Consider the following 6,811-nt stretch of genomic DNA (forward strand, 5'->3'; position numbering starts at 1 on the left):
GGCGAAGGTATTCACGTTTTCGAAATTCTTAGAACTCACTCGGCCAGTACAAACGTACGGCTACAAATATCTTTAGACAGGTGCCTATCTGTAAGAGTTCAAAAATTGTCTATTAATATTCTATTAATAACTTTACTTGTTAATACGATTCACCTGTTTTATGACGCCGACCAACGGTAGTATTACTACCGTTACTACTGTTTTAAGTATGAACCTTCACAAGCAAGCCAAGTTGGCTACACATGTGTAGCATTCCTTTGCCGAAAAAAAGCTTCTCTTTACATCAAAAACTCCATTTTTAAAAAGTAGTGATCAGCTTCTCTGGAACACCTGGTGTATAAAAATCGAGAGCATTATTGCTCTCCTGAACGTCTCAGGACTGACTCGCAATAAACAATATGGTTCTACTTTAATTCGATATGAAAGGCCGAAGAGAAGAGCGATATCATTGGCAGAAAAAGTGAAAGCTAATAAAAACAAATTTAATATTTATTCCCTCATTTGACATGTTTATCAACCCTTCGCTTTAACTTTTGGTCAGACAAATGTCGAGTGTAAGCTGTGACCCCTCGTGAATCGCTCCCAAATTTCGATGACCTGGCATAAAGAAAGCGTTTTTTTTTATTTGTGCTGCATATTTCTCTGTAATTTTTTGAAATGAGAAAAATATAGGCTCGAAGATAGAAAATCATAATGGACTGAGAAGTGGAAAACTATAACCCATTTCTCGACTCTTTTGGCCGTGGTCATGGGGGTCATGAGGCCTTAAAATGCCAAAACGTTTGTGAAATTTCGAAAACTTTGCCGATTTCGCCACTAATGCAGAGAGCAAGAACAGCCCTTCAAGGCTGCAATCGGTTATGTGTTTCAAAACCATTCCCCGTTTGCCCTAATACAACCTGAAATAAAGATGACCACTCAGCTTAGATATTTCAACAATGGCCTGCACACGCTCCTAAACAGCGGGCACTGCAAAAAATGGAAGAGAAGGCTGGTATGTTTGGCAAGATTCTTAGTACAGCCTTCTAGCATCAAGTTGCCTTGCCGGGTAGTTTAGTTCTTCAGAGAATTTTTACCACACTAGCGTCACGCAGTGGACGCGAAGCTAGAAATTTCGAGAGGTCAACACTCGACTTGAAGTACGATGCGATAACGACACATAGTACTAAAAATATGAATTTTATGTTCATTATATCCGCAGTCTTGTGTAAAAACATAACAGAATTAATTAGGCTTCCTGTGCCCCGAGGTGTAATACACTAATTGCACTGTTGGGTCAGTGATAGACGCTGTTTATTTATCGAAAGACTTCTAAACAGAGCTATTTTTCGTATATTCAGTTGCACGCGCAAATATATACTCACTTCCCACTGATCATTATTTCGAATTCCGGAACTATAAAGTGAGGGCAGTATATTTAGTGCATCTATTTGCCCAGCTTTCTCCTCTCTCTCTATATTCCGTTTGAGTTTGACACTTGCAGTCCCGTCTTCTAGAAAAAATACATACAACCACAAACGCGATAAATACTCTTCGCTTGAACTCATACCGTCGAACCACGATAGAGAAGCTTAACAGGATAGAACTTTCTGCGAAAAGGAAAGATTTTTGGAAAAGTTTCAGCGCGGTGCAGTGAAGTGGAACTCGAAAACGTTGAACATAATCACTACATAGCGTGCATATATTTCCGAACTTGCTTGATTATGCAGTCACAATGATGCGTTTGTTATGCACAAAGTTTCGCGAAGGGGCTTGTGGCGTGCAGCTCTTGGTTTTGAGCCGAAGCAACAGGGCGAGTTGTGCTTGTCCGCTTGAGTGTGCGAACGAAGTTTATCCTAATCCTTCCTTGAAGACATGAGCTTGTAGTAGCGCACTTGATGCCAGTTACCGAGGAGGGAAACTGCACTCTTCTTGCGCCACGTATTGCACGAAACATGGTATATATTGGAGCTCGAATCGATCAACACACATGCTTGATTATAATTGGCGAAGAAAAAAAATATTTAGGGCACTTAATTACTTACATGTAGAGAATGCAATAAGACTAAACTGTGAAGACCGCTCGGCCTGTTTTTCCTGCTCCGCCGCTACTGCTTGCCGCGTACGCTGAGCCTTTGCAGCCGTCTATACTGCATCTTCAGCGACATGCTTCTGTGGTCGCCTTCTCCGTTTGCAGGGAAATTCAGCTATACACGCGACGCGACACGAGACGCTATACACGTTATACACGCGACGCTATACACACATACACGCGACGTTGATTCTGCCTCCATTGCAACCTGATACGTGGTGATTTCTAGAATCAGCTGCGCACGACCAAGTGCACCTGCCAACTGAGGCCGAGGCCTCCACCTCACTCGGTCATGTCAGGGGACCGGCGTAACTGCCAGATGCCAGGCGCCTGCCAGTATACCTGCCGATTCGAATATGTCAAGCCATCTCATGAGGTCATAGACCGCGTCGACCAATCAGCGCTCGGTCATGTCACTTGGTCTCAAGATGTCACACACGCCGTTGATGAAACCATAGATTTTATGACATAAGACGCCACCGCCGTCACACACCGCCCGGTTTTTTATGCGGCGACGCTTCCAATTCTATCGCATTAAAAAGTTGTTTGAGTATGAATAAGGTGGCGAGTGGGATACGGTGATAACTTCGTGCGTCTGTCGTTGTCGCACGGTTATCTCAGAAGATCGCGGCCGTCAAATACTTGGATGCAGGAAGTTTTTGAATTTTTCACTTCGCAGATAAGCACCTTTGTAGCTCTTTCAGGTGTGCATGTTTCCGCGTCTTTTGCTCAAGTAGTCTTATTTTGGCTGCAGAGAGCAACAGATCGACACTGCGAAGGCTTTGCTCGAGCACACACATGTGTTAGTGCGTCTGTGCAGCGCACCTCTATTAATTATGAGTTGCAGCAGCGCGTAGAATGGGCTCACGTACGGCTCCTTTCATTCGCATGATAAAGATAGAATTCGTACATTCCAGGGTTAGCATAATTTTAAATTAACAAATGTCTTGCACGCGGTCAGACCATTTCCTAGAACCTCGCATAAGTATATTATCGCTCTCTGCACTCTTCGAACGTCATATCTTCCACCCCATTTCCGGTCTTCTCACCCTCTCCCTTTGTTCACCCTTTTTTTTTTCTCCTAAACCCCTACTATCTGTTCTCGGAAACCATGACATTCCTGTTACCCCCTCCGCCCCACCTTTTGGCTTTCTCTGAACTCGAGCCATTCCACCCCCCCCCCCCCCCCCCCCCCCCCTGCCTTGTCCTTCCTTGGAAATGCCCCTACTTCCAGTGCCAGCTTATGTTGTTTGCCTTCTTCTCGTTTCCCTGTACCACGCTGACTAATCCTCTTATCTGAGTTTTTCAGGTCCTACAGCGCCTCCCCCCCGTCGCAGCCCCTTCAAAGCCTTTGTTTATTACACACCCCCCGGATATAAGTTTTTCCACTATTGCAGCTTAACGAATCAAGGTTCACCTCCCTCCCCTTCCTGACACGCATCCCCTCTCACACCACTTTCCTTCCCCACCCGCGGGGCCTTCCTCCTCGGAGCGAAGGCCCTATTTAATTCCTGCCAATGATGAACGCTTTGCCCAGACGAAGACAAGTCCCCTTGTCGAAACGTTGGCTCAAGCAACCTGAGGTTTTCCCCTCCCTTGTTCATTTCGTGATCGCCAAGGACCACCTACCGCACCCTCTCTCTACCATGCCTGTACTATGGTAGACAAGGCTGAATTCGGCACACGCGAACTCGCATGCTCTTCAGCGGAGTGGCCACGTAAGCACCTGGCATGGAGCAATTTTTATGCACTATTCGCTCTCAACCTCTGCCTGTTTAGGACTCACGAAACTTTTTAAATTAAACTGTGAGAGAATCTCTGAGGTGACGTTTTCGCAGGGTTTGTTTTGAAAAGCCTTTCAGCTCACCAGCCAGAACATTGTTAGGTCCGCAGGCAGGAGAGGTTTCAAAGGTTGTTGAGAGATTCTGTGAATACAGATCACCACAAGCGAATAATTTTGGATGCTTCATTTACGATTCATCTGGAACATGCAAGTTCTTAGGTCACACAACGCCTTGTCGGCTCGCCCGTCAACGCTCTCGCAAATCAACTGAGCTTCAGGTAAGTGATCATCGTGTTTTGTGAATCGCCAGGAAGCGTTTACTACAAAGCGTTATTGCAACGGGATAAGAGCTAAATATTCTTTCGTGGTGGCTCAGTGCTTATGATGCTCGGCTGCTGGTCCGAAAGACCCGTGTCCGATGCTGGCAGCAGTGGTCGCATTTCAATGAAGGCGAAATACTTAAGGGGTGTGTACTGTGTGACGTCAGTGGACGTTAAAGAATCCGAGGTGGCAGAAATAATCCGGAGCCCTCCACTACGGCGTGCCTCACAGCCTGAGTCGCTTTTTGACGCTAAGCTGACACGAACAACATCACAGTTGTTTTGAAATAAGCCGTTGAAAACAATTCAGGTTGAACAAAAGCTTCATACTTTGAGTTTGCTTTGTGGCTGTAATGAGGACAAAAATAAGCGTATTTTACCAGCTGCATGAAGAATGTACGTGTTTCAAAGAGGGATGAGAGATTGCTTAGCATTACAGAAGGCTTAATCCTAAACATGTGTACCTGCTCTCCCTTTACCTCGGTAAAAAACTAAAGTTGTAGCCAGATTCTTTATCTAAATAATGTTCTTCCCGCCGCATCGAAACATGATATCATTGTTTTGCAGGTCAACTTGGATAATGCAAGATTATAAACGAAGGAAAAAATTCACTGCATATTTTCCAACCTCCTACTTTCTTCCCTATATTTATATGACTCACACAAGCGCTGCGAGCGATGCTGTAATCATAGACATTGTGTATGCGTAAGTTATTACTTCTTTTGTCTATCTCTACGCACCGTAAAAAGCATCGCAAGGCAGGCACGAAAGAAACAACGTTGCGGGTATTGTTTTCCTCGCTTCTCGCTAGTTCGGCACACCTGGTCACTATTCTGATGAAAGCTGCAGCGCAAACCATTGTTCCCCCGTCTATTGAAGCGACCTCGCCTTTTCGTGTTTCTTCTTGTCCCCGTTATTACTGTTTCCAAGTCCCTCATTGTTCCTTTTGCCCTATCCTGTTTCCAGGCTGTTCGCGGTAGCAAAGGGCTTCTTTCGCGCTGGCTCCAAACGCGAAATACTCAGATAGAAAGTATTGAACTCTGTGTACCGGAGCGAAGGAGCATGCGTTTGAGTCGCCTCGCTGACCGACATAAGCAGCGATGCGAAGCGCAGCGCCAGCCCTGTACTATGGAGCTTACAGGAGGGCGTTGGTTCTTTACCACGTGATGCTATAGGCAATGGGAACGCGCTAACACTTTTGGTCTTTTCGTGGGAAAGTGACATGAGGTGTTTTTTTGCGTCACTCCACGCGCAAAGCCAGAAAGCAGCCAAGAAATCTAGGATTCTCTCCTCCTCTCTCGCCACGTGCCTGCTGTTGCGGTGGCGGCTGAGACAAATCGCCTGGCTCAAACGTATCTGATGGCGCTGCGGTGCTAGTCATGTCATCTCGGAAGTTTTTGCGTGACTATGGCATTTTTCACCACATTTTACAATTAGAGTTGAAAGCGTGATCTTGGGGCGGCACCCTCTACAAGCAAACCTGCAAAAATCGCCCTGCAAAAAGCACCCAGCTGGAAGCCTTTCTGAGGCGGCAGATTTTTCACATTGGAGATGAGCCTGAATGAGCGCGCTTTTCGCGTGGGCACCGAACATTTGGTTAGTGAACTGCAGGTGTTCTCGCAAGATGCGCAGGAGCTATGGAGGGGGTGTTGGCAGCTCTTGAGACATCACAGACTGCCCACCGGATAGTTAGCCACCGTGGCGGGTAGCAGCTCAATTAATGATCGGTTGCTCGGTAAGATGCGGTTTATGGATTAGGGGAATTTAACGTCCCAAAGCGACTCAGGCTATTAGGGTCGCCGTAGTTAAGGGCTCCGGAAATTTCGACCACCTGGGTTCCTTTGACGTGCACTGACATTGCACAGTACATGGGCCTCTAGAATTTAACCTCAATCGAAATTCCATGACCGAGGCCGGGATCGAACCTGTGTCTTTCGGGTCAGTAGCCGAGCACCATAACCACTGAGCCACCAGAACGGCTGGTCGCTCGGAAAGAGCAACCTCGCAACACTTCGCAAAAATCGCGACATTTGATGCTGAAGCACTGAGGTTCCCTCTCAGGTGGTTCAGCCATTTTTTTGTGCGGTGGCAGGCAAATTTTTTTTCTCGCTTGTATGTGAGCTATACAATTCGGTGTTATTAAGCAGTGCATACTGAAAGATTGGTCCTTCCACGGGCAATTAAAAGCAACCCTGTTTTAACTGTAGAATTCGGTATCATTAAGCACTGAAAAATACAACATTGCTCTATCCAGCGAATGAAAGCACCGCTCCTGCATCTGCAAATGCAAATACCCACAAATTAGGTAGCAGCTTGAAAATTTCGTAAAAATCTTTTTGTTAAAGTTTGCCGTTCTGTTTAACCCTTTCAACTCAACTGCTGTAAATGACGAGAAAAGTAGGTTAATGGGGCGGCGCCTAACATCAACGTTACAGTATTGCCTTTCTTTTGAATCACTAATGACCATTAGATCCCGCGCTCATTACCTGATTTTCTGATCCGTCTGGTTTTTTTTCTGCTTGCTGCATTTTCCCTACTTAAGAAGCGAGCTCCAAAGCCCACGGTATGTAAGTTGTTGTTGTGCTCAAGAAGCTGATGGCGCGTACCCACTGCGGGGGATTGGCCAAGACATAGGCG

Source organism: Amblyomma mixtum, chromosome 6 (assembly GCF_055824585.1).
Source record: "Amblyomma mixtum isolate Tamu chromosome 6, ASM5582458v1, whole genome shotgun sequence".
Taxonomy (NCBI): domain Eukaryota; kingdom Metazoa; phylum Arthropoda; class Arachnida; order Ixodida; family Ixodidae; genus Amblyomma; species Amblyomma mixtum.